This window comes from Talpa occidentalis, unplaced genomic scaffold, assembly GCF_014898055.3.
Source record: "Talpa occidentalis isolate TD23 unplaced genomic scaffold, MPIMG_talOcc4v2.1 talOcc4.13, whole genome shotgun sequence".
NCBI classification, from domain to species: Eukaryota; Metazoa; Chordata; class Mammalia; order Eulipotyphla; family Talpidae; genus Talpa; species Talpa occidentalis.
This window is the reverse complement of record NW_023601322.1, coordinates 49,211,024-49,238,926: the sequence shown is the minus strand read 5'-3', so window position 1 is coordinate 49,238,926 and position 27,903 is coordinate 49,211,024. Positions and strand designations below refer to the sequence as shown.

General features: G+C 38.8%; 2 pseudogenes; both read left to right on the top strand.

The window, feature by feature from the left end:
- The first annotated feature begins 1,600 nt into the window (after nt 1-1,600).
- Nucleotides 1,601-17,617, top strand: LOC119242821 (heterogeneous nuclear ribonucleoprotein A1-like; annotated as a pseudogene).
- A 5,580-nt stretch (nt 17,618-23,197) lies between these two features.
- LOC119243825 (myosin regulatory light chain 12B-like) lies at nt 23,198-23,985 on the top strand (annotated as a pseudogene).
- Nucleotides 23,986-27,903: the final 3,918 nt, after the last annotated feature.

Below are 27,903 nucleotides of genomic sequence, written 5' to 3'. Positions count from 1 at the left end.
TCTGCACAGCAAAAGAGACAATAACAAAAACAAAGAGAAACCCCACCAACTGGGAGAACATTTTTGCACCCAACACTAATGATAAAGGACTGATCACAAAAATCTGCAAAGAGCTGATGAGACTCAACAACAACAAAGAAAATAATCCAGTCAAAAAATGGGCAGAAGAGCTAAAAAGAAACTTCTCTGAAGAGGAAATGCAAATGGCCAACAGGCATATGAAAAAATGTTCAACATCACTTGCCATCAGGGAAATGCAAATCAAAACTGCCATGAGATACCATCTTACACCAATGAGAATGGCACATATTAAAAAAACTAGCAACAACAAATGCTGGCGAGGGTGTGGAGAAAAAGGAACTCTTCTGCACTGTTGGTGGGAGTGCAAACTGGTCCAACCACTGTGGAGAGCTGTGTGGAGATTTCTGGACCTACTAAACATAGAGCTTCCATATGATCCAGCAATTCCACTCCTAGGTATTTACCCAAAGGACAGAAACATCAATTCCAAAGAGCATCTGCACGCCTATGTTTATAGCAGCACTGTTTACAATAGCTAAGCCTTGGAAACAACCCAAATGCCCAAAAATAGATGACTGGATCAAGAAGATGTGGTACATATACACCACGGAAAATTACTCAGCATTCAAAAAAGATAAACACATGCAATTTGCAGTAACATGGATGGCGCTGGAAGGGATCATGCTCAGCGAAATAAGCCAAAAAGAAAAGGAAAAAAAACGGATGTCTCACTCATAGCAGGAATCTAGAAAACTTAAATAAGGGACCAGGAAAAAGAATAACTCTAAGAAAGAAAATATCAAAATCAACAAACAACTATGAACAAGAGACACTCTATGGGGCATGGGGGGTGAGGAGGGGAGGGATTGGGGTCAAAATAAGGGGGTTGCAATTGTATGGGGAATATAAAAATAAAATTTATTTAAAAAAATCAACAAATCACTATGAACCAGAGACACTATGGGGGGTGGGGGGCGGGGAAAGGAGGGCTTTGGGTAAAAATAAGGGGGTTGTAATTTTATGGGGAATATAAAAATAAAATTTAAATTAAAAAAAGAAGAAACATGACAGATGCATGGAATAAAACTTTCCTTAGATATTGTTATTAAGTAGACATAAGTAATATTTTTTTTAAATTTAGGGATAAGCGAAATCAATGTCCCTTTGTAATAACATTAGAAACATTTGGCCATTTAATTAATTAATACTTTAATTGATTAAAGAAAGTTTATTTAGCATCAACTATGTACCAAGCAGATGTACCAGAAAACCTCTATGACTTGGGAATTCTCCTAAATAACTAAACAGTTATTTATATGTTGCTCTTTTAGAAATTATGAAAGAAGTAACTGTTTCATTAGCCCTGGTCTCATAATCTTAAATTCTCTGGAATAAAGTGACCAATATTTTAAATCAAAAAAAAAAAATAAAGGTAAATTCAGATCACTTTCCAAAAAAAAAAAATAAATAAATAAATAAATAAATAAATAAATAAATAAATAAAAATAAAATCTCTGTGCTTTCTGTCTATGGACTCCACCAGATAAACTTAGCAAAAGTCTCCCCTTTCACTGCCATCATGTCCAAGTTAGAGTTTCCCAAAGAGCAAGAACAGCTGCTGAAGCTCTTCATTGTAGGCTTAATCTTTGAAACAACCAATGAGAGTCTGAGAAGCCACTTTGAATGTTGGGGAACACCCACAGATTGTTTGGTAATGAGAGATCCAAACACCAAGCAATCCAGAAGTTTTGGGTTTGTCACTTATGCTGAGATGGAGGAGGTGGCTCAGCCAGGAGTACAAGGCCATAAGAGATGGATGAAGAGTTATGGAACCAAAGGGACTATGTCAAGAGAAAATTCTCAAAGACCAACTATGGAAAAGATTTTTGTGGGTGGCATTAAAGATGACACTAAAGAACATCTAAGAGATTATCTTGAGCAGTATTGGGAAAGTGGAAGTGATTGAAGTCATGACTGATCCAGGCAGTGGCAAGAGAAGAGGCTTTGCATTTGTAGTCTTTGATGACCATGATTTGTAGATGATTGTTATTTAGAAATATCATACTACGAATGGCCACAAATGTGAAGTAAGAAGAACCGTATTTAAGTAAGAGATGACCAAAAGAGGTCATCCAGCCAAAGTGGTGAAAGTGGTTCTGGAAACTTTCATGGTGATTGTTGAGGTGGTTTTGGTGGGAATGTCATCTTCTGTCTTTAGTGGTCAAAGTGGCTTTGGTGGCAGTCTTGGTGGTGGTGGACATGGTGGCAGTGGGGATGGTTATAATGGATTTGGTAATGGTGGAAGCAATTTTGAAGGTGATGGGAGCTACAATGATTTTGGAAATTACAATACTCAATCTTCAAATTTTGCATCCATGAAAAAGGAGGAAATGTTGGAGGCAGAAACTCTGGCTTCTACGGTGGTGGTGGCAGAGGCCGATACTCTGCCGAACCGTGAAACCAAGGTGGCTGTGGCGGTGCCAGCATCAGTAGAAGCCATGGCAGTGGCAGAAGGTTATAATTAACTGCCAGGAAATAATGCTCAGCAGGAGAGGAGAGTCAGAGGAGTGATAGGGAAGTTGCAGGTTACAAGAAACTTGTGAACTCAGCCCAGCACAGAGGTGGCAGGACCTCGCCATGGCAAAGAAGACATGTTTTAGATAACACATGGGCATGGGTAAAAAAAACTTGAGGACTGTATTTGTGACTAATTGTATAACAGGTTATTTCAGTTTCCGTCCAGTGGAAAGAGTGAGGCATTCCAATAGATGGTTTCAATATTTTTCTGCACCCATGATTTTGGTTGCTAAATGTTTGAGCATGATGCTGAGTAAATGAGTCTTAAAAAAAAAAAAAAAACTACTCATGAATCAATAATTCATTTGTCCAATGTTTTAAAATAGTAGTCTTTTCAGTTATTGTATTTGTTTTATTATTGAATAAAATGTATATCTTCATGAGACTTTTATGCATTGTGCATGTAGGCCTGGGTAGAGAGATGTAAGAGGAGACAGGTTTTTCATCACAAACCCTGCTATTCTCCGTTTTTAAAAAAAGTAACATATAATTATGTTGATAAAAAATTGCTTAAATGAGAAAAAAAGATTGAAATCTATCTGCATTGTGGTATCAAAAATAGACCAAAGCAATAAGTAGATTACAAAGACATACTGACTGGTAGAGGATACTCACACATTACACAACCAACAGTGTTACTATCCAAGATATACAAAAACTTACTCAATTTGACCAAATTGACCAAATTGACAAACAACAACAACAACAAAAAACAGCCCATGTTCAACATTACTACTGCATTACTTTGAAAACACTGAAATAGAAACAATGACCATTTTATCCTCTAACAAAGTGAACCGTTGCAGCCCTGGATGGGAAATACTGCTCCGCTGCAGTAACTTAGGAAGCCCCTACTTTGCCGTCCCCAGGGTTCAGCAGAGGGCTCCTTCTGCATGAGCGGGCAATGCTCCCCGCAGCCCCTCCCTCTCTGCCTCTATGGGGTGAGCCTTTCACGTGGGACCTTTGTTACCCCACTTTCCCAAGGAGAACTTGGAAGTACAGTTTCACAATTGAAAAACCACATCGGCCTTTTCCCTGAGAGAATTACACTTTGTAAAATCCCCTCTATACTAACTTGAGGAAGATCAAAGTCTGGACTCTCAGTCTCTGGCTCAGCTCCCCTGACGTCTCTGCAGTTGTTGAAACAGGTGAGGACATTTTTACAAGCCAGGAAAGCAGAACTGCCTGGAAAAACTCCTCGCTCGGAGGCAGGACCACAACAGACACATCTGCTTGGCTCCTGGCCCTGAATCCTGCCCCGGCATTCACGGCGTGGCCCCGTTTTATTAACTTGCACAAGCGAACTACGAAGGAGCTGTCGTGAGTGCCATTCTTATGAAAAACAAATTACTAATTAATATTACATTTGAGGTTGCTTGAAAGTTTTGTGAAAGAAAAGCTCACTGTGATTTAGGGGCAAGTTTCAAAGGCTGTAATTATATTTCAAGAATATTGCTGACCACAGACATTTAAAATAAGCTACCCGCCCCCTGCTTTCAGAAAGATCATTTGCTGCTTTTGCTTCTGGGAATTTGTGTCTTGGCAACACTAATAAAAGCATTGAACAGGATGAAACTGACATTCTAAACACTTGAAGTTTGTCTTTGATTTTTTTCAAAAAAGAAAAAGAAATAAAAGGGAAGGGAAGACCATTTAACATCATTAAATGCCTTTGAAGCTTTGATAGGCTTGTGCTAAAACGAAATGGAAACATTTTTTCAAAAGAATGGATTTGGGGGATTTTCCCCATCTCCCCCCAACTTTCCTTTGCTGAGATGTACAGGCTCAGGCCAAGTCATAGTAGGTGGCCCCCTAAACTGCAGGATGGTTCACAACAAGATGCTTCCAAACACGTTGATGCCTGTCTCCTGATCTTAAATAAACAGAAAAAATGAATACAAATAACTTTCTAATTTTAAAAGACAGCTAGTTTGTGTTCAAAATAATGAGACAACTCTATCTATTTACATGACTACTATAGTGTATTGAGCGCAAGAGGCAAGTCACAGAAGAACAAATACAATATTTAAAAAGCGTGTGTGTGCGGGATTTAAAAAAAAATGGAATCACATACATGCACACACATCTCCAGGAGCATATGGTGTGCGAGCTCATAACGGGCTATGGAAGAATTGTCATCAGACACACACATTATAGACCCAGTAGAAAATATTTGCATGTCTTTTTTTAAAGAAATATCTGTGCAAACTTTCACCCATTTTCAACCAGGTCATTTCTGAGCTTTAGGAGCTTCCTTCCATCCTCAAGACATATCAAGGTCTGAGACCATGCTGTGGGGTGCTTTGGGGAGCACTGGAAGCTGTGTGATTCTGCCATGCCCCAGTGTTGCTACAGGCTGCCCCTGGAGCCTGCCCAAGAGTCAATGAGACAAGTCCCTGTGTCCTTGGGTCTCTCTAGGCCTTCCCCCCATGTGACATTGAAAGGACCCAATTACATAAGGAAATTAAGGCATAGAAGATGGGAGTTCTTGCTAACCCAGACCTTCTGAACTGGCAAAGGTTGATCCTAATGATAGAGGTTGATCCGAAGATTGAGCTTCCATATGATCCAGCAATTCCACTCCTAGGTATTTACCTGAATGACATAGAAACATCAATTCCAAAGGGCACCTGCACCCCTATGTTTATAGCAGCACTATTTACAATAGCTAAGCTATGGAAACAAACCAAATGCCCCAAAATAGATGACTGGATCAAGAAGATGTGGTACATATACACAATGGAATATTACTCAGCAATCAAAAAGATAAACACACACAGTTTGCAGCAACATGGATGGAGCTAGAAGGGATCGTGCTCAGCGAAATAAGCCAGAAAGAGAAAGAAAAATACCGGATGGTCTCACTCATAGCAGGAATTTAGAAAACCTAAATAAGGGACCAGGAAAAAGACTAATTAATACAAAGTAAAAATCAAAATCAACAAGCAACTATGAGCCAGAGACACACTGCGACGGGGGTTGAGGGGTGAGGAGAGGAAGGATTAGGGTCAAAATAAGGGGGGGTGCAATTGTATGGGGAGTATAACCAAAATGAAAATGCATACATTGTGCAAAAATGAAAACTGATGTAAGAATTATATAAAATAAAATATTAAAAAAAAAAACTGTGCTCTGGAAGGGTGGGACAGGTGGGCACCCCACTATTATCGTAGCAGATTCTCATCATGCCTGAAAGTTTCCCTCTTCTAGCCCTGGCATTAATCCCAAAGGCCCTTTCTGTAAACAGCCTCCTCAACCCCCCAAAACACAGCAGTGTTTGGGAACTTTGTCCTTTCCCTCCAGAGTTTCTACTGGACACTTTCCTTTGTAAAATTGCACCTCCTTTTCCATATTAGGAAGTGCTGCAGAATAAAATTCTTTTTGTTTTGTGTTCTAGATGAGTGAGGAGGGGCCATAGGAAGGGGGCTAGGGTGGGAGGTTTCCTAATAAATTTATAAATCCCCTGAGAGAAGTCTTGAAGGCTCTGTGGAGGCAATAATGTGGGAGGGAAGTATGAAGGAGCTCTCACTGCTTGGTCATATATGTCTGCGTTGTTGCATGTTTTACACTGAGCATGCATATGTAAGGTACTTGTGCAGTTACACAAATAAAAATAAAGTCTAGGTTGGGAAAACTGAGTAGAGTTCATGAACAAATTTTTAACTCACTTTCTGCTTTCATTGACCAGGGAAACTCACTGACATGAATATAAAATAAGTATCAGACTAAATAAAGTGGAAATATGTAAGGAAGCATCTGTAGCCTCAGGGCTATCTCAGATTTGGTGGTTTGTGTGATGAGAATTAATTTAGAGGCAGCATGTCTTCAGGACCAATTCAAATATTTAACTCTATGAGGAAGGCTCCCAGATCAATTGGGCCTGCTGTCTGCGAATTTCCACAAAGCTCAGCTGTGATCAGAAGAATCTGTTCCCACTGGAGATCTGGCTAAAGGCGGTCAAGAAGGTTATCATGGACGTGAGGCCAACTAATACAGCATATGAAGACATATTTATAGGCCCTGTTCATTTTTTGGAATGTGGAATTTTGCCTTAATTTTTCAAAAACCACCATAAAACTGAAATGTTGAAAAATGATGAGTTTTTTAATTTATACTAACCATGAGTAGGGAAAAGAAACCTTTTAAGCTTATGTAATAGCTGAAATATTAGAAACTTTGGATATAAAATAAGAAGCAAACATCTTTGCTGTTTAATCCATTTGCTAGGTAAAAGTATTCTGCACAGCATATTTTTATCATTACTCCTTATTAATATGGCAACATTGGAATTAAAAAATGAAAAATGTTAGTTAAGGAGTATGACCCTGGCAAATATATACTGCACTTGCTCCTGACTTTAGTGAAACCAGTTGATTTTTTTTAAAAGCCTGAATCAATGATTTGCAAATGTGGCACTACAAATTTGTCATTAATTGTATTAGACATTGCAAAAAAAAAAAGTTACTACCTAGATATATGCTGCTTCCACGGAGAGAGTTAAAACACAAAAGACCTGAGGGAATGTGCCATTTTACAGATGTACTAGACTGTACAACTTCATACCCTTGCACCAGGGACTTCCATTTCTAACAGAGGCCCATGGACGTTGGCAAGAGGGAATGGACACATTTGCTCAGCCAAGAGCGCAAAACACACACAATGTATGTAGGCATGGAAGCATATAAAAAGGGAAAATTTGCGTCTTTGGAGTTCAGCATCTTGCTCCAAGTACCCACAGTGGTGCTTTCCTGAGTTTTCATCAGGTTCCAGGGATTGGCCTGTGCGTTGAGCAATGTTCCAACATTCGTCATGCAAATGTGGTTTTGCTTTGAACATGATTTTAATGTGTTTGCTGCGCCACAGATGCTTTGATTGTTCACCATACAAGCCTCATTTGAGGACCTTGTGAATTCTGAAGGGTTCAAGCTGTTAAACAATGGAGCTCGTCAAAACTTCCTTTGTATTCCTATTTCCAACTTTTTTTTTTTTACCTTTGGGCAATGCCCACATTTTCAGTAAATTTCTAGCAGCTGAATGAAGCCATCCATTTTGGCCCCTTGTCCCACTCCCTCCCTGCTCCCTCTTAGCTTTATAGTCCTCAGAATGTTTATTGATGTCCACTGTTTTTTTTATAAGTGTTTTATTTTACATTATTGAAGTGGCTGCCATGTAAGCGTTCAGTTTTCATTTTTATCATTCTGACTCAAATTCCTTCAAATTCCCTCAACTTTATTGAAAATGGTCACATTTCATCCTTTCTTATGACTGTGTAATAATACATGGTGTGATTGGGCCTCCCTGGTGGCGCAGCGGTTGAGAGCTGAGCTGCCAAGCTGCCCGCAGCCTCTGCTGTGCCAGTTTAATCCCCGGCAGCCGGGAGAGGGTCCCACTTGGTACGCAGACCTCTCCTGCGGCGGCCTCTGCTCCCCTCAGCAGTGTACTTCGGTCCTTCTGCCTGTTCTGCTCCCCGCTCTGGCTCTGGTGAATCCTCTCACCCTCCTGCGTTTCTGACTGTACCCAGTGCTTGTATAAATAAATAAATAAATAAATCTTTAAAAAAAAATAATACATGGTGTGGACATACCACATCCTCTTGATCCAGACATCCACTGATCAACATTTAGGCTGCTTCCATGTCCTGGCTATTGTAAACAATGCTGCCATGACATAAAAGAACATAGAGGGGGCCTCCCTGGTGGTGCAGGGGTTAAAGGCACAGTGCTATCAAGCTATTGCCAGCCACTGCAGCACAAGTTCCATCTCCAGGCAGGCCATGGAACAGCCCACATGGCACAGGCAGACCTCTCCTGTGGCGCCCGCTGCTCCCCTCAGCAGTGTAATGCAGTAGATCTGCCTGTGCTGCTCCCCACTCTGTCTCTGGTGAATCCTCTCACCCCCAGCACCTCTGGTCTACACCCCAGTTCTTGTGTGCATAAATAAATCTTTTTAAAAAAAGACATAGGGGTTTTTGTGTTGATGGTCACATATTATTTGGATTGATTCCCAAGCAGGGTTGTACAGTAGTTCCAATTTTAGAGGTTTTTTTTTAAGATTTATTTATTCATGCATACAAGAACTGGGGTACAGGCCAGATGTGCAGGAGGGTGAGAGGGTTCACCAGAGACAGAGTGGGGAACAGAACAGAACAGGCAGACTGATGAAATACACTGCTGAGGGGAGCAGCAGGCGAGACAGAAGAGGTCTGCCACGCCATGTGGGATTCTCCCCAGCCGGCTGGGATTGAACCCATGCTGCAGAGGCTGAGGACAGCTTCACAGGGCTGCGCTCAACCGCCTGCGCCACTAGGGGATGCCCCCCAATTTTAGTTTTTTAAGATAGGGCCAGATCACTTTGCATAATGGAAAGCAATTTCCAGTTTGCATACTCACCAACAGTGTGACAGGCTTCCTTTTTCTCTGCATCCTCTCCAACAGCTGTTTGTGGTCTTTTTTTAATATGTGTCAGTCTGCTGGGGTGAGGAGGTATGTCATTGTAGTTTTAATCGGCCTCTCTCTTATTAATGTGACGATAAACATTTGTTCATGTCTTTTGGCCTTCTGGTTATCATTTTTTTAAGACTGATTTATTTATGCTTACAAGAACTGGGGTACAGGCCAGAGGTGCGGGGGATGAGAGGATTCACCAGAGACAGTGGGGAACAGAACAGGCAGATTGACCGAAATCCACTGCTGAGGGGAGCAGCAGGCGAGTCAGGAGAGGTCTCTGGCCGGGAATCGAACTCATGCTACAGTGGCTGCAGACAGCTTCATAGGTTGTGTCTTAACACCTTGCGCCACCAAGGAGGCCCTGGGTATCGTTTTTAGTTCATGGGCCACGTTGTTACTTTCCTCCTTCTCTTCCTCCATGTGAAATGACTTCAGTGTCTGCTGCCTTGATAGTCATTGTTCTGTTGTTTTATAATAACCCCTTTAGAAATTCTTTCATGTGTAGCTCGGTGTTGAAAAATTCCTTTAGTTTTTGCTTTTCAGTGATGCTTCTTACTTTTCATTCTTTCTGGGTAAAGCCTTCTGGGCTTGTGGTCTTTTTCTTAAGCAATTTAAGTTTTGTTTGTAATGTTTCTACAGAAAAATCTGTTGACAATCTGAGTGGTGGATCCTTTCAGGTTGCCTTTATAGGTTAGCCTTTTGTCTTTGTTTAGTATTCTGTCCTTGTCACTGGTTCTCAACAGCTTTGTTGTAATGTTCTTGGTGTGGCATTATTTTGTGTGGAACTCTTTAATCCTCTTGAATCACAATGTCTGTTTTGTTTCCCATATTCAGATGGTATTTAGTGATTATTTCTTTAAATAAATTTTCTTTGCCTTTCTCTTTCTCGTCTCCTTTTGGGTGTCCCATGAATAGATACTGATTTTTATCCCAAGTTGTCCCAGAGAGCTCTGATGCTATTTTTGTTTCTTTAATTCTTTTTTCTCTACTTTGTTCCAGCGTGTGTTTTCCAACATTGTGACTTTGAGCTCATTCATTCTCTCCATTGCCTCTGTTTGTCTGCTTTTTAAGTCCTCAATTTTATTTTTTATATCAGCTGTAGTGTTTCTTAGCTTGTTATTTCTAATTGTAGCTGCCTCACATTTTCCTTATCTTCATCTGTTGTTGTTTTCTCTTCTCTGTTTTGTTTTTTTTTTAAGTTCCATCAGCTTTGCCAGGACTGTTTCCCTGAACTCCCCTCCTGCCATGCTCAGCAGCTGGGGCTGCTGAGGAGCTGGGGCTCCTTCCAGGTTATCTTACTCTTACATTTCTGTATGTTCCTCTGTGTCCTCATTTTAAATTTTTAAAAAAGATTTATTTATTTATGTATACAAGAGCTGGGGTACAGGACAGAGGTGGGGGGGATGAGAGGATTCACCAGAGACAGTGGGGAACAGAACACGCAGATTGACTGAAATACACTGCTGAGGGGAGCAGCGGGTGAGACAGGAGAGGTCTGCTGTGCCATGTGAGTAGCTCCCTGGCCAGGGATTGAACTCTTGCTGCAGTGTTTGCGGATAACTTCATTGTGATGAAGCTTAACCCCTTGAGCCACCAGGGAGGCCCCCCATTTTAGATTTTTTATGGGATTAATAGATATAGATTTTCAGACTGTTGTCTTTGCACTTGTTGAAATAATCTAAGGACTAGTAATGGCGAAGGGTAGAAGGTATAAAAGAGGACCAGGCCAGTAGGGCATCAGAGGATCACCTCCAATAGACTTGGGAATTTCAACTTCCCACTTCACTGTGGGGGCCAAATCCACAGTGACCGACTCCTCTAGGGCAGCACCTCTGTTTTGGTGTCTCATAGTCTCATGTCCATTTCCTTTGCAGGTTATTCTTAGGCACCACAAGAAGCACTGAATACGGATTGCAGTTCATAAGCAGTCACAGGCCAGGAGTTGTTCTCTTTTCTTTTCTAGCACAGAGCCTAGTCTTGGAATATTTTCTCTTCTATTGATAGTTGATGAACACTAGTTTGTTCAAGCTTTGTTTGTTTGTTTGTTTTAGCCTTAGGGTGGGGTGGCAGGTATTTTTAATATTTCAGCCTGGACTTCAAATAGTCATGTCTTCAGTAAGGAAACCCAGGTGCTCTGACCCAGTTCAGGCTCCAGTTGTTCTATATTAAGAGCCTCAAGCTCAAACCAGTAATCCTAGGTTTGCAGCCTCAGCCCTGCAACTCCCTAACAAAGCATCCTCTGTCTTGGCTGCCAACTCATGCACCCCCTTATCCAGTACATTGTGGGGTCTCTGGAGCCCTGAGTCAATAGCTATAGGGGCCTCTGCATAGCATCTTCTCTTCCCTCTTTTTGGTTGTCCCACCCCATTTTCATTCTAAATAATGTTCTCTAAAAATTTCTCCTTTCCCTTCCTGTCAGACTGATGCTGCAGTTGCAGTGTCTGCTGTGGTGCCTCATTTTCCCCTCAGGGTTTTGGCTTTGTTTTAGGGCAATTTGATGGTGAGCATCTGGAGGAGGCGAGCCTGGCATCTCTACTTGGCTGTCATCTTGCCAGACTTGTTTCTTTTTCTTCACCCCGTTCCGCTCCCCCCTCTGTTTCTAGTGAAAGTTCTCACCCCCTCCACCTCCGACCTAGACCCAAGTTCTTGTGTGCATAAATAAATAAAAAATAAATCTTTAACAAAATAAAATATAGGAGATAGATTCTCTAACCAACAGAAGTGTAGGTTTGAGGAAAAAAATGGGCAAAGGGAAAGAAGAGAAATAGATTCAAGGGGATAGAAGGAAAAAGGAAGAACAGGGAGTGCTGGTGTAGAGACATTATTTTCTAATTAAAGTTCTATATCCCTCTAAGCAGCCATTGAGTGTTAAGAGCAAAATACAGAGATACTCAGCTATGCAAAGGACCTAAAAACCATGTTTTATTCATCCTATCTCTGAAAGTTGCCTGAAAATGTGTTTCAATAAAACAAGGATAGTAACTAACAAATAATCTCGGAAGATATGAGACTATCAGAAATTTCAAAACTTAGAACCTCAGGGTGAAGGAATCCCAAGACAGCTGTTTATCAAGACTGTTTCTTTAAAGAAAATCATCTTTTTATTCTTATTGTTATTGCTAGCTGCTTTGCTTTCTGCAGCACTTGCTTTACTACTTCTATTTGATTTTTTCAAAATTAGGATTTTTTTCTAGATGAAACCACTTGAACCAGAGAATTTGTGTTTTCACCCTTATTTCTTACTCCCATGTGCTTTGTTGGAATGGGGGTACAAACTGTGACCTTTCAGACACCCAGGTGTCTGACTCACCTGGAACAGTGCTGCTTCCCTCTTCTTCATGCACTACTACTCTGGACTCCATATGCTGGCTAAAGAACAGAATTGTATCCCTAAACCTACTCTATATACCTCATTACTATTATTAACAGAAGCTTTATCTGAGTTTTATTGAATTAAGTAAATCTTAAATATTAACTTTATCATTTCTTGGGATGCAGCACAGTGCCTGCAAAGAAGATGAACGTTGGACACAGATGATCCTTTCATTTCTTAGCTGTGGATGTTGGAGAAGTGTAGTTATCCTCTTTGCACTTAAAAGTCTACTCATTTATAAAATTAATGCAACCCTTCTTTGCAGATATTAAAATATCTGGCAAAATCTCTGGCTTATAGTAGGTGCTCATTGCTTGTATTCCAGTCTAATCCTAACTCTGTTCATTATTGAAGTTTTTAATCTTTGAGATGCCTATCTCATTTTTCTTATTTTTAGGCAGTTTTATACAACGACAGATCTGTTCTGGAAAATCATCGTGTTGCGTCAGCTTGGAACCTATATCTTTCTTGCCCAGAATACCACTTCCTTCTTGATCTTTGATCATGTGGAATTCAAGTGCTTTCGTTTTTTAGTCATTGAAGCAATCCTTGCCACAGATCTTAAAAAGCATTTTGACTTCCTTGCTGAATTCAATGCCAAGGTTTGTTATGCAAACTGGCTGTTTTAAAAAATGTAAATCATTTTATCAGTGTTACTGATAAAAGGCAAACGTTTTTAATGTTAATTTAGAATACTAACTCAGAAAGTTAGAGTCTCTGATGTAAGACAATATGTAACAATATTTAAAAAAAAAATTATTATGGTAACATGTCCTAAATTGCTCTTGTTTGCTGCATGTCCTTCTGACACATCAACCTATAATGTTGACCTTTCTTCACAGAGTGAAAACCAATTAATTATGTCAAAAGCTTTTAGGGGCATATTTGAGAAAATGTGCACAGTGCCAAGTAAGGAACTATAAGAAATTAAAGATGTTTTCTGTGAAACCAGTTATGCCTACTTTGCATATCTGGCACACTTCCTGTTTGTGATGCTTTAACTGGTGGTATGAAGAGAAGTATGCTTTCCTCTTCTACTTGAGAATAATGCTCATTGAACAACTATTTTTTGGATTGCCCACATGTACAGTCACTGTGCGAGTGAAGAATAAGGAAAGAACAGGGCAAATTCCCTGCTCTCAGACAGCTCACATTCACCACAGAATCGAGAATCACTGCCCTTGTGTGACTGTGGTATTGACGGGACTGTGTTACATCACTCAGACATTGGGGGCAAAAAAGTAAAGAACTACTCTTTAGTTTCCTCAATGAAAGATGCCCCCTTCATTTGCCAGCAGGAAGTTGTTTTTTTTGTGTGTGTGTGTGAAAAAATATTTTATCTTTCTCTTGGAATATCAATAAGGCAGAGGTTCTAACATGGCTTGGTTCTTTTTTTTTTTTAATAATAAATTTTATTTTTATATTACCCATACAATTGCAACCCCCCCATTCTGACCCCAATCCCTCCCCTCCCGCCCCCCACCCCAAAAAGTGTCTCTGGTTCATAGTTTTTTGTTGATTTTGATTTTCACTTTCTTATAGTTATTCATTTTCCTGGTCCCTTATTTAAGTTTTCTAGATTCCTGCTATGAGTGAGACCATCCGGTATTTTTCTTTTTCTTTCTGGCTTATTTCCCTGAGCATGATCCCTTCCAGTGCCATCCATGTTGCTGCAAATTGCATGTGTTTATCTTTTTTGAATGCTGAGTAATATTCCATGGAATATATATACCACATCTTCTTGATCCAGTCATCTATTTTGGGCATTTGGGCTGTTTCCAAAGCTTAGCTATTGTAAATAGTGCTGCTATAAACATAGGTGTGCAGGTGCTCTTTGGAATTGATGTTTCTGTGACCTTTGGGTAAATACCTAGGAGTGGAATTGCTGGATCATATAGAAGCTCTATGTTTAGTAGGTCCAGAAATCTCCACACAGCTCTCCATAGTGGTTGGACCAGTTTGCACTCCCAACATTGCAGAAGAGTTCCTTTTTCTCCACACCCTCGCCAACATTTGTTGTTGCTAGTTTTTTTAATATGTGCCATTCTCACTGGTGTAAGATGGTATCTCATGGTAGTTTTGATTTTCATTTCCCTGATTACAAGTAATGTTGAACATTTTTTCATATGCCTGTTGGCCATTTGCATTTCCTCTTCAGAGAAGTTTCTTTTTAGCTCTTCTGCCCATTTTTTGACTGGATTATTTTCTTTGTTGTTGTTGAGTCTCATCAGCTCTTTGCAGATTTTTGTGATCAGTCCTTTATCGTTAGTGTTGGGTGCAAAAATGTTCTCCCAATCAGTGGGGTTTCTCTTTGTTTTGGTTATTGTCTCTTTTGCTGTGCAGAAGCTTTTTAATTTGATGTAGTCCCAGCTGTTGATCTTTGCCTTCACTATCACTGCTTTGGGTGATGTGTCTGTAAAGATGTATTTGATGTGCAAATCACATAGTGTTTTGCCTATATTTCCTTCTATGTATTTTATGGTTTCAGGTCTTATGTCTAGTTCTTTAATCCATTTTGAATTGGTTTTTGTGCATGGTGTGAGGTAGTGGTCAAGCTTCATTCTTTTGCATATAGCGACCCAGTTTTCCCAGCACCATTTATTGAACAAACTTTCTTTGCTCCAATGCATAGTCTTTGCTCCTTTGTCAAAAATTAGTTGACCATAAAGCTGTGGGTTTATTTCTGGATTTTCTATTCGATTCCATTGGTCTGTGTGTCTGTTCTTGTTCCAATACCATGCAGTTTTGATGATTATGGCTTTGTAGTAGAGTTTGAAGTCTGGGAGTGTGATGCCTCCATTTCCTTCTTTTTTTTTCAGTAGAGCTTTGGCTATTTGGGGTTTTTTGTGATTCCATATGAATTTCATCAATAATTGTTCTATTTCTTTGAAGAATGACATTGAAATTTTGATTGGAATAGCATTGAATCTGTATATTGCTTTTGGTAGGATGGCCATTTTAATAATGTTTATTATTCCAATCCATGAGCAGGGGATGTCTTTCCATTTCTTTGTGTCTTCTTCTATTTCTTTTAACAGTGTTTTATAGTTTTCTTTGTATAGGTCCTTTACCTCTTTTGTTAGATTTATTCCCAAATATTTGATTTTTTTTGTTTCAATAATAAAAGGGATTTTTTTTGACTTCTTCTTCTTCAGATTTATTGTGTATAGGAAGGCTACTGACTTTTGCGTGTTGATTTTGTATCCTGCCACTTTACTGAATTGATTGATGAGTTGAATTAGTTTTTCTGTGGACTTTTTGGGGTTCTCTATGTATATTATCATATCATCTGCAAATAGTGATAGTTTGACTTCTTCTTTTCCTATTTGGATTCCTTGGATGTCTTTCTCTTGTCTTATTGCTCTGGCTAGGACTTCCAGTATTATATTGAAAAGCAGTGGTGAGAGTGGACATCCTTGTCTTGTTCCAGATCTTAATGGAATTACTTTCAGCTTTTCACCATTGAGAATGATACTGGCTATTGGCTTCTCATATATGGCCTTTATGATGTTGAGGTATGTTCCTTGTATCCCAAGAATTTCAAGGGCTTTTATCATGAATGGGTGTTGCACTTTGTCGAAAGCTTTCTCAGCATCTATTGATATTATCATATGGTTTTTATATTTCTTTTTGTTGATGTGTTGGATAACATTGATTGATATTTGGATGTTAAACCATCCTTGTGTCCCTGGAATGAATCCTACTTGGTCGTGGTGAATTATCTTATGGATACATTGTTGGATTCTGATAGCTAAAATTTTATTGAGGATTTTTGCATCAGTGTTCATTAGGGAGATTGGCCTGTAGTTTTCCTTTTTTGTGTTGTCCTTGTTTGGTTTTGGTATTAGTGTAATGTTGGCTTCATAGAACGTGTTTGGTATTGTCCCTTAGCAGGAAGTTGTTTTGTCGTGATTATATTTGTGACCTAAAGGAAGAAGGTAGACTTCAGGGCAGAGAAACAGGTAACAAAGGGGTACTAGATTCAATGCACCAGAAGGAGACGTGAGCTATGTTGCTATAATAATATTAACATAATGCTTATTAAAATCAGCAAGAAGTCACCATACCTTTCAAATTATTCCAGGGTTGTAAAGCTCTATTACCATTAACTTTAATATAAATTCATTTATGTGCTTATGTTAGAATTACAGAAGTTTTTACAGATGAAAGATTATCCAACCCAATAGTTTTGAATCTGTGTGTTCACAGACTTCTATTCTGTAGTCTCAGGGAAATACCATCTGACTGGGGCTCTAGAAGTCCAAGAGTTTCAATCAAAAGAGTTCTCCTTTTAAGTGTTCTCTACATTGATGTTCCAAATAAATTTTCCTTTGACAGAAGGGTTTGGTGTCAAAAACACTACCTCCACATTAGAAGTTCAAAAGATATTGATCTGGTCACATCATTTTTTATAAGAGGAAATTCGAGCCCATGAGAAGCATAATAATTTGCTGAATTAATAATGATAATTATCTTTTCTTTAAATGACAATGTCATTTAGCACTAATTTAGCATTTTCTATTGACTCTGGGCATTTTTCATTATTAATCTCATGATAATATGGCTAGATTGGCATTACTTTTTCTATTTATTGATAGACTAAAAGGTTATTTTTCCAATGTTACAAATCACTCTGAATCAGGATTTAAAACCATAAGGATTGGCACCTAAGACTTGTGTTTTACCTTTAATGGCTATAACCAACCTCCTCTTAGATCCTTAAGTATTCTTTCCTAATGTAGAAATTAGTTTTTATTTGATTTGATTATTTTCCACACTGTTTGGCATATATACTTATATATGTTATATACACACACAAATTATGATTCTCTGTGGTCATCACAAATACTGAAATGTATGAAATTGTTATGTATGAAATTGTTATCTTTTCTAGTACTATGCTTCAAAGAGAAATTTAACCCATAAATGCCCATTTTATGGCACAAATTGATTGATGAAAGCATTTATTGAAATTTCCTCCTATCCTGTTGATAGGAAACAGTTTTAATTTGGTTTAAAAAAAAAGTCCTTTGCTCTCAGAACCTAACACAATTCTGTTTTTCCAAAATAGGTCAATGATGTAAATAGTAATGATATAGAATGGAATAATGAAAATGACCGCCTCTTAGTATGCCAGATCTGCATCAAACTGGCAGATATAAATGGCCCAGCAAAAGCTCGCAACTTGCATTTGAAATAGACGGAAGACATTGTCAATGAATTTTATGAGCAGGTAAACTGAAACATGAGACTGGTGGAATTGACACTACTTATTAGGATTTAGATAGCTTTATTATGTTTGAAATATGAGTTATTTTGATCAAAAGGGTTAGAAATTATTGTATTTATTCTGATCTTGTCTTGGTATTTCCTAAACTCATTTTGCCTTTGCTACTGAAATTTTAAAACAGCAAGATATAACTTAACCGCCCATCTCCACTGGAATGAATGTTCTTGAGTTACAGGTAAGAATAGCATACATAGGGCTCCCCGGTGGTGCAGTGGTTGAGTGCTGGGTTGCAAGGCTGCCTGCAGCCCCTGCAGCACCGGTTTGATCCCCGGCCGTCGGGCGAGGGTCCCACGTGGTGCACAGACCTCTCCTGCCACACCTGCTGCTCCCCTCAGCAGTGTACTTCATCAGTCTGCCTGTTCTGTTCCCTGCTCTGGCGCTGGTGAATTCTCTCACCCTCCCGCGCTTCTGACTGTACCCAGTGCTTGTATAAATAAATAAATAAATCTAAAAAAAATGGGGTTAAAAAAAAGAATAGCATACATAATGATTCTGAGGCCCCTTTCAACCCTGAGAGCCTATAACCTAGGAAAATTTATTTCCAAATGAAGTAGATTTTAATTCATTCAGAGTATTCTTAGTTTATATTTAAAGAATAGAAGTTTCAATTGCTACCAAAAGAATGTCTTAGAAACATCAACAACATAAAAAAGTCTGGCAGAGGACTAGAAATATAGTACTCTATAGTTTTCAAGGATTCAGATAGATCAACATACAATTATTTCATGTTTTAAAATCTTGGCCTTACAACACACTCCCAGACTTCAAACTATACTACAAAGCCATAATCATCAAAACTGCATGGTATTGGAACAAGAACAGACATGTGGACCAATGGAACTGAATAGAAAATCCAGAAATAAACCCACAGATCTATGGTCAACTAATCTTTGACAAAGGAGCAAAGAATATGCACTGGAGCAAAGAAAGTTTGTTCAATAAATGGTGCTGGGAAAACTGGGTTGCTACATGCAAAAGAATGAAGCTTGGCTACTACCTCACACCATGCACAAAAACCAATTCAAAATGGATTAAAGAACTAGACATAAGACCTGAAACCATAAAATATGTAGAAGAAAATATAGGCAAAACACTACATGACATGCACCTCAAAGACATCTTTACAGACACATCGCCCAAAGCAGTGATAGTGTGATAGTGAAGGCAAAGATAAACAGCTGGGACTACATCAAATTAAAGAGCTTCTGCACAGCAAAAGAAACAATAACCAAAACAAAGAGAAACCCCACTGACTGGGAGAAAATTTTTGCACCCAACACTAACGATAAAGGACTGATCACAAAAATCTACAAAGAACTGATGAGACTCAACAAAAACAAAGTAAACAACCCAGTTAAAAAATGGGCAGAAGAGCTAAAAAGAAACTTCTCTGAAGAGGAAATACAAATGGCCAACAGGCATATGAAAAAACGTTCAACATCACTTGTAATCAGGGAAATGCAAATCAAAACTACAATGAGATACCATCTTACACCAGTGAGAATGGCACATATTAAAAAAACTAGCAACAACAAATATTGGCGAGGTTGTGGAGGAAAAGGAACTCTCCTGCACTTCTGGTGGGAGTGCAAACTGATCCAACCACTATGGAGAGCTGTGTGGAGATTTCTTGACCTACTAAACATAGAGTTTCCATATGATCCAGCAATTCCACTCCTAGGTATTTACCCAAATGACACAGAAACATTAATTCCAAAGGGCACCTGCACCTCTATGTTTATAGCAGCACTATTACAATAGCTAAGCTATGGAAACAACCTAAATGCCCAAAAATAGATGACTGGATCAAGAAGATGTGGTACATATACAGAATGGAATGTTACTCATCAATCAAAAAAGATAAACTCATGCAATTTGCAGCAACATGGAGCTGGAAGGGATCATACTCAGCGAAATAAGCCAGAAAGAAAAAGAAAAATACCGGATGGTCTCACTCATAGCAGGAATTTAGGAAACCTAAATAAGGGACCAGGAAAAAGACTAATTAATACAAAGTAAAAATCAAAATCAACAAGCAACTATAAACCAGAAGCACACTACAGGGCGTGGGAGGTAGGAAGGATTACAGTCAAAATAAGGGGGGTGGGAATTGTATGGGGAATATAACCAAAAGGAAAAATCATACATTGTGTACATTGTGCAAAAATGAAAAATGATGTAAAAATATATAAAATAAAATATTAAAAAATAGGGCCTCCCCGGTGGTGCAGCAATTGAGTGCTGGGTTGCAAAGCTGCCCGCAGCCTCTGCAGCACCACCACCGGTTTGATCCCCGGCCGCCGAGCAAGGGTCCCACATGGCGCAGAGACCTCTCCTGCCGCCCGCTGCTCCCCTCAGCAGTGTGCTTCTTCGGTCCTTCTGCCTGCTCTGCTCCCCGCTCTGGCTCTGGTGAATCCTTTCACCCTCCCGCGCTTCTGACTGTACCCAGTGCTTGTATAAATAAATAAATAAATAAATAAATAAATAAATAAATAAATAAATAAATCTTTAAAAAATAAAATATTAAAAAAATAAAATTTTGGCTTTATTGCATTGCAGAATCTGTACTTTTGGGGGGTCCGAGTTTGAGGCTCTTTACAATATAGAAGTATGCTGATTTCTCCACAAGCCAATCAGTTCATTGTGTCTAAAATATCAAATACATCTTTTTGACTTGGAATTGTATTCCTTGGATATCCTTACTCAGGAATGATCAAGGAATGATCTAATTCAGGAATGATCAAGATATCTACCAAGTAAAACCTTTGTGACAGAACTGTTTTTATTTGAATTGCTACTCCAGTAGGAGTAATGAAGTGAGTTTATGAACCATGCATGCTAAATCCATTATACCTATCACCCCAGACTGTACTGAATGACCAGTAGCTATGCAATATCCATCACCCTCCACCTTAGCTAAACATCCCAAAACATGCTAATGTATACTCTGCTACCTATAAGTTACAAAATACCATATAGTTTAATCAAGGAAATGACTGTTCAAGATCATATTTTATTATTCTGACACATTGCAATGGAATTATAGGTAATTTTAGGTAATAGTTATAAATATTTAATTTGTAGATTGCAAGAGTCTACATTTCCCATCCTCATTCTCAAAGATAATTGAAGCCTGTCTCAGAGTTCTCCAATGCTCAAAAAAGAATTTTATGTTAAGGAAAATTAACCATCGTTATACTATCTGTACAGAGGAAATAAAAAAGTAGCAATATATGATTGCCAATTTTAGAAAATTTACTGATATGCAAAATAACATTAGAAAAGATCATTTAGACCCAATTTATAATGTAATTCTTTTAAGTACATAAATTAGTTTGTATTAAATAAGCTTGAAAGCATGCCTGAGATTGAATCCCGGCTCTTCTTCCTTACCAGCAATTAGACATTGGGCAAGTTACTTAACCTCTCTGTGTGTCCTTTCACTTGTTAGTATAATAGGTATGGCGATGGTACTTAACTCATAAGGTTGCTGTGAAGGCTAAGAATATGTGCAATTTCAGACTGTTTCATTTAATCTTTCTAGGTTTCATATGTCAAAGGAGAAAAATGTCATCTAAGACCCTACCAGTGTGGCCCGTGACAGTTGAATGTATTAATCTATTCATATTTGAAAGTCCTAGTCACTGCTCACAAGAGCTATTAAACTTCCTGTAGACATGGATACAAAATTCCATTCTTCCCTTGTTTTTTCTTTTTGTTATCCTAATTAAACTATCTTTATTGTTTTTTAAAAAAGATTTGTTTGTATTTATTTATGCATAGAAGAACTGGGGTGCAGACCAGAGGTGGTGGGGGGTGAGAGAATTCACCAGAGACAGAGTGGGAGCAGAAAAGGTGAATCTACTGAAATACCCTGCTGAGGGGAGCAGTGGACAAGACAGGAGAGGTCTGCTGCGCCATGTGGGTATCTCCCTGGCTGGGGTTCGAACTCAAGCTGCATTGGCTGGTGATAGCTTGATTGCACTGAGACTTTAACCCCTACGCCACCAGGGAGGCCCCCCTTAAACTATCTTTATACCCCTATGGCCAGTTAAGTGTCATAGGACAGATCCAACAGGGGAATAAAAAATTCTTACGAAGTTGTAGAGCATTTGTTTTTGTTTTTTTTTTTCTCTTTTTGAAAAACAATAGTCTTCTTCCTCATAAAAGAAAAAGTCATAGATTTTTAATCATGAATAGACAGCTAATCACTGGGACCATTTCTTGTTTCCTTGGAGCCGTGTGGGCTCATCACAGATAGACACTGCTTGCCTGCAAACTTTGCACATCATGGGATATCATCCCCAGGGCATTGAAACACTGGGAACTTGGGGACTGTGCAGCCCTGTGCTAAACACTTACATAATGTTGCTTCTCATTCTCAGCAACCCCGTAAGGTAGATTATTCAGATTTTAAACATTCATTGGGTGAAGTGTTTGCTCAATACCATAGAGGTAAACAGGTGACAAAAGTAGGTTTTAAAACCCCATTTGATGTGAAACTATTCACCAGAACCCTAGAGCCACAGTGGCAGAATATGAGGGCAGGGAGTGGAGGCTCTGGGCCCAGAATTCTTACTTCAAAACGTATTAATAAATGGGTTTTCTGATTTGGATCCCTTAAAGGGTCCTGCAAAAAGGAGGGGATTAGAAAAAAATTGCAAAACTCAACTTTGTACATTTGAGGTACAACTACAACACCAAAGTATTTCCATTATACCATCTCCCTCAGAAGAGAATATTTGACATTATAGAATGTTTCAGGTAGTTAGTAAATATGTTTATACTTATTTTAAAGGTGTATATTTCTCTTAACAGAATATCAACCATTATGGGTTGACTGGTGGGAACAGTGTGAGAATAAAGTCTTACTTAGGATTTCACAAATATTAGAGAAATTCTTACAGTTGAAATGATAAAATAATTAGATTCATTAATGCTTCTCTGTAACCTAATGTAGACAGTGCTTTTTAAAAAATGTCAAGAATTTTAAAGCAAAGCTATTAAAGGTTGTTACGGTTGTTTTTTCAGCAGTCAAAAATGCACTTTTCAGGGGCCTCCCCTGGTGGCGCAGGCGGTTGCGCGCAGCGCTGTGAAGCTGTCCGCAGCCTCTGCAGCGCCGGTTCGATCCCGGCCGCCGGCGAGCGTCCCACATGGCGCACAGACCTCTCCTGACTCGCCCGCTGCTCCCCTCAGCAGTGTATTTCGTCAGTCTGCCTGTTCTGTTCCCCGCTCTGTCTGGTAAATCCTCTCACCCTCCCGCACTTCTGGCCTGTACCCCGGTTCTTGTATAAATAAAAATCTTAAAAAAAAAAAAACTTCCTTTTCAGGAAGTGCCGGCGCCGCCACTGTCCGCCGCAGCCCCGCGCCCCGGCCGTGACCCGTCCTCTAGCGCAGGGCAGCCCGCGTTCTAGTGTCTGGCAGCGGAGGGAGAACTTAGTACCTCGGACTGCAGCTGCGGTGAAAGGTAGCCAAGGCCAAAAGCTTAAAAGAATTAAATAGACACCATGTCGAGCAAAAAAGCAAAGACCAAGACCACCAAGAAGCACCCCCAGCGCGCAACATCTAATGTGTTTGCCATGTTTGACCAGTCACAGATTCAGGAATTCAAGGAGGCCTTTAACATGATTGATCAGAACAGAGATGGTTTCATCGACAAGGAAGATTTGCATGACATGCTTGCTTCTCTAGGGGAAGAATCCAACAGATGCATACCTTGATGCCATGATGAATGAGGCTCCAGGGCCCATAAATTTCACCATGTTCCTCACGATGTTTGGTGAGAAGTTAAATGGCACAGATCCAGTAGATGTGATCAGAAATGCTTTTGCTTGCTTTGATGAAGAAGCTACTGGCACCATTCAGGAAGATTACCTGCGAGAGCTGCTGACAACCATGGGAGATCGGTTTACAGACGAGGAAGTGGATGAGCCGTACAGGGAGGCACCGATTGACAAAAAGGGAAATTTCAATTACATCGAGTTCACCCGTATCCTTAAACATGGAGCAAAAGACAAGGACGACTGAAAGAACTTATGCTAAAACCTTCCAGTTACTGTGTCTTAACTGTTTTATCTCCCTCTATCTCCCAGACACTTTCCCCTGCCCTCATAGACCTGTTGCATGCAGCTTAGTTTCACAGCTTTGCCTCTTCTTTTTGATGTATTTATTCTAGATCTTTCTGCTACTTAGCACTTGTATAATCAGACTGCAAATGGGGATGAGGTTGTAAATTGTATTGAAAAAGAGATTTTGAATAAAAATCAACAAATGTGAAAGCCTAAAAAAATGTAGTTTTCTTTTTAAAATGATCAGGGAGATGAAGAAGAAAATCCTGGTCTATCCATCAGTCCCTTCATGGATCATTCTTCTCTGCAACTGGCAAAGCTCCAAGAATCGTTTATCACCCACATAGTGGGTCCCCTGTGTAACTCCTGTGATGCTGCTGGTTTGCTACCTGGGCATGGATAGAAGCAGAAGAGGATGATGATATTGAAAGTTGTTAAGCAGAAGAGGATGATGATACTGAAAGTTATGGTGAACAATTAGATACAGATGAAGAAATAGAAGATAACCTAAGTTCTAGTAAGAATATAGGGAAACCATGATTTCTTTAATGTTCTTAAGGTTCATTTAATGTGGATTTGGATCTTTTATATCTAAAGGTAGAGATTCAGTGGTCATACCTTGATTAAAGTAACTGTTCTAAATACCACCATGCTTATGCCATCACACCAGCATTCTTAGTTACAGCAGCATCTTTACCTGTGCTTGGATGATGAAAAGCAGTCAGCACCTCTGAATGTATATAAGGCAGGAGAGTCCTAGTGGCTAGCCTTCACCTCACCTCTCCTCACACCACCCTCTCACCAACCCACCAGATGACTGAAGAGCACAACTTCTGAAGCAGTAGCCTGATAACCTGCCCTTCACCTAGATTTAGGCAAAAGGTCAAAATAAGTGGGAAGGAAGAAAATACACACTGACCCTAAGAGGAGAATCATGTTTTGTGGCATTATGAATTTGAATTACCCAATTGTAAGGACACTTTTTTATATAAGGCAGTAAGTAGAAGGGAAAGAAAAACTTTTGTCACCTTTGTAAGTGTAAATTGAATCAGGTATTTACTCTTTTAAATAGAATTTAAATTACATCTAATTTTGTTTTGTTTTGTTTTCCGAGCTTGCTGTAAATTGGAACAGATAACAAAAAACTACCCCTTTCCTACCATGCTATGTTCAAGATTAGCAGAGTGAAGAGTAATCTTAGGTGACTGCCATCAGAGTGTCAATTTAGGAAAGTTGACTACCTTCTAAAAATTATTTATATTCACTAGACTGTTGACACTTGTGATAAATTCAATACATTAAAAATATTTGTTTTTAACTGTGCATTATTAATCATTTGACATTTCAATACTATCCTCCCCTCTTCCACTCACAATATTTCCCCCTAATCCCATTCTCTGCTTTATTCTTACCCATAATAGTGAACACCATTTAGCATACTTATGTTTCATTTTTGTGTTTGATTGCCTAGGTCTTTCCCACTAGAAAATGAGCTCCATACTGCAGGAATTATTATCTTACTGTTTACTACTATAACCCTAGTGCTCAGAAGCCTGCGTGGGATATACTAGGCACTTAGATATTTGTTGAATGAATGAATAAATAAATGAATCGTATTACAATGATTAGAACATATTTGTTTTACATTTCACAGAATCACAACGGAGGAAAAGTAGACGATGACTATTTTGTCAGCTAATGCATCACCTCACGGAAAACCACAAGATATGGAAGGAGATCATAGAAGAAGAAAAATGTAAAACTGACGGGAATAAACTGCAGGTGGAAAATTCTTCTTTACCTCAGGCTGATGAGATTCAGGTCATTGAAGAAGCCGATGAAGAGGAAGACAGACAGGCGGAAGAGAGGACAGGGTGGGCTGGAGAAGCCTCAGGGCGGTGCTCAGCGTGAGAAACCCTCGCCTAGCCTTCACTGCGCGACGTCCTGCCGACCATTCCTGTGTGGCCGAGCCTTAATGCTGGGAGAGGATCGTCGCTGGGCTGGCCTTTCCCCTACTAATGTGCACTTTCACGTCATGGACTCGAAGATTATTTGTAGAGCTTGACTTCAGTTGACTCACGTTGAAAAGCCCTCACTTACTGCCGTCCCTGGAGTATACATATTTTGTCACGACACCGCTCTGCTGGGTAGGAAGCTTTTCAGGAGGGGTAGCCATAGCTGAGCTCGAGTGACTGACTTCCGTTTGTAGAGTGGCCAGAACTTTTTGTTTTCATGAAACAGATTCATATTGTATATTTCCAAATGTGTCTTTTGTCTTTGAATGTCTTGGGGGTGGGGGGGGGGGAAGGTCTGTGCCTATCTGAAAAGGAATCCAGTGTTGCCTTTCTAAGGGATCTGTTCAATGCAATACACTGTTCAGTGCTGTCCTCCAGGGTAGGTTTATCCATGAAGGACTGAGTGACCTTTGTTATATTTAACAAAATCCAGGAGCATCAATTTCTGATGCTTTTTACTGTGATGTATTATCTACTATGTTGTGATTTCTTTTCAGAGTATTCAGGTTTGTCATGGATATCAGAAGTCTGAATTCTAGCCTTACTGACTTTATATTTTATGGTTGAATTTTAAACTGTTTGGGTTTAACAATGAAGGGTTTCATTCTTTGGTCAAAACTTCTTATTTTTACTCTTGCTCAGGATTAGTATTTTTAACCTTAGTTTAATACAAACACAGCATAGATTTGTCAGAAGAAAAAATTTTGTCCTAATATTGATGTTGACCTCTTAAGAAATGAACATTATTTTCCCTCTTCCTAGATAGATTTTGGATTCATTAAAGCCAAAGGAAAGGAGATATCTGTCTTTTGCCTTAACGCAAAATCAAATAAAGCTAATCCTATTAAGATAAAGAACAAAAACAAATAGTGTGAGCTCTAAAGGACACATACATTGAATAAATAATTGGAATGTGTGCTTATCTTTAGATCCTTATCTTAGTTCTCATAGATAAAGTTACTGTAAAATTGATGTTCATTAATCTATTAATTACCTTCTGTCTCAAGCTACATGACAGAAATGACCTATGACTACTTTTAGAGCTCATCTGCAAATCTAATCTCTAAGGCCAAGTAAATAGTGGGAATATGTAATAAATTTTATATAACAAATCTAAATATTTTAGTAAATCATTTCACCCAAAAGCATCTTACTAAATAAACACATTAAGGTTATTCAAGAAAGTTGATCATATTTACCATGTCTTTAGGGTTCAGATATGTAACTTACTTACAAAAAAATATTTGAACTATAAAGAACAGCTAAAATTGAAAATGGTAGGCTGATATTTTCCATTATTGTTGAAATATATTATTTATTATATCTTGTATTTTGGATTTGTGCAGCTTTTGTAGACAGTGAAATAAATTTTCAAAGTTACTCCTTTAAAGTATGATTTCAGCAGGTACTTTCTTACCTGTCAGCAATTTCTTACCTATCTAAAGTATTTGGCTTATCTGAAACATATCAATTAAAGATCTATTCAAGTGTAAGAAGGTTTGAACCTCTATAGTTTCATAATATTTAATGAATCACCAAGTTGTATTTATTAGACGATGTTAAATGCCAATTCCCTTCGTGCTGCTTTTGCTACTATTGCCACCTCATTTGTAAACTGGTCCCACATTACTAATAAAATTTTAACTAATTTATTTAATTTGCACTAATAATGCATATATCCTGTGCTTCTATTTCTCTAGGTCACAATTTGCATCCTGTATAAATACTCAGATATTGCTTTCTCTCCTGCCAAATACAAATAGGTATAGGTGTATAAATTCACATATGTATGTGTATGCATCAAATTTCCAAACTTTTATTAAAGTTTTGTATTGGGATTATTTAGTGTATATTTTCTCAAAAGGAGCATGCTTTAATTCCATTAAAGATACTGTTACTGAGAACTCATTTTAAAATAAACTTTCAATTATTTAAGCTTTACTAAATAATTGACATACAGTAAAATATCCCAGACACCAAAGTATCCTTGCTGAAACTTAAATTCATTGATTGTAAGAAAGGAGCATGAGGACACATTAAGTATATATAAATGCTATTAGATGGAATCTTATGCACATTGCTGTAAACCATACTGAAGATTCTGTTTTTGGTT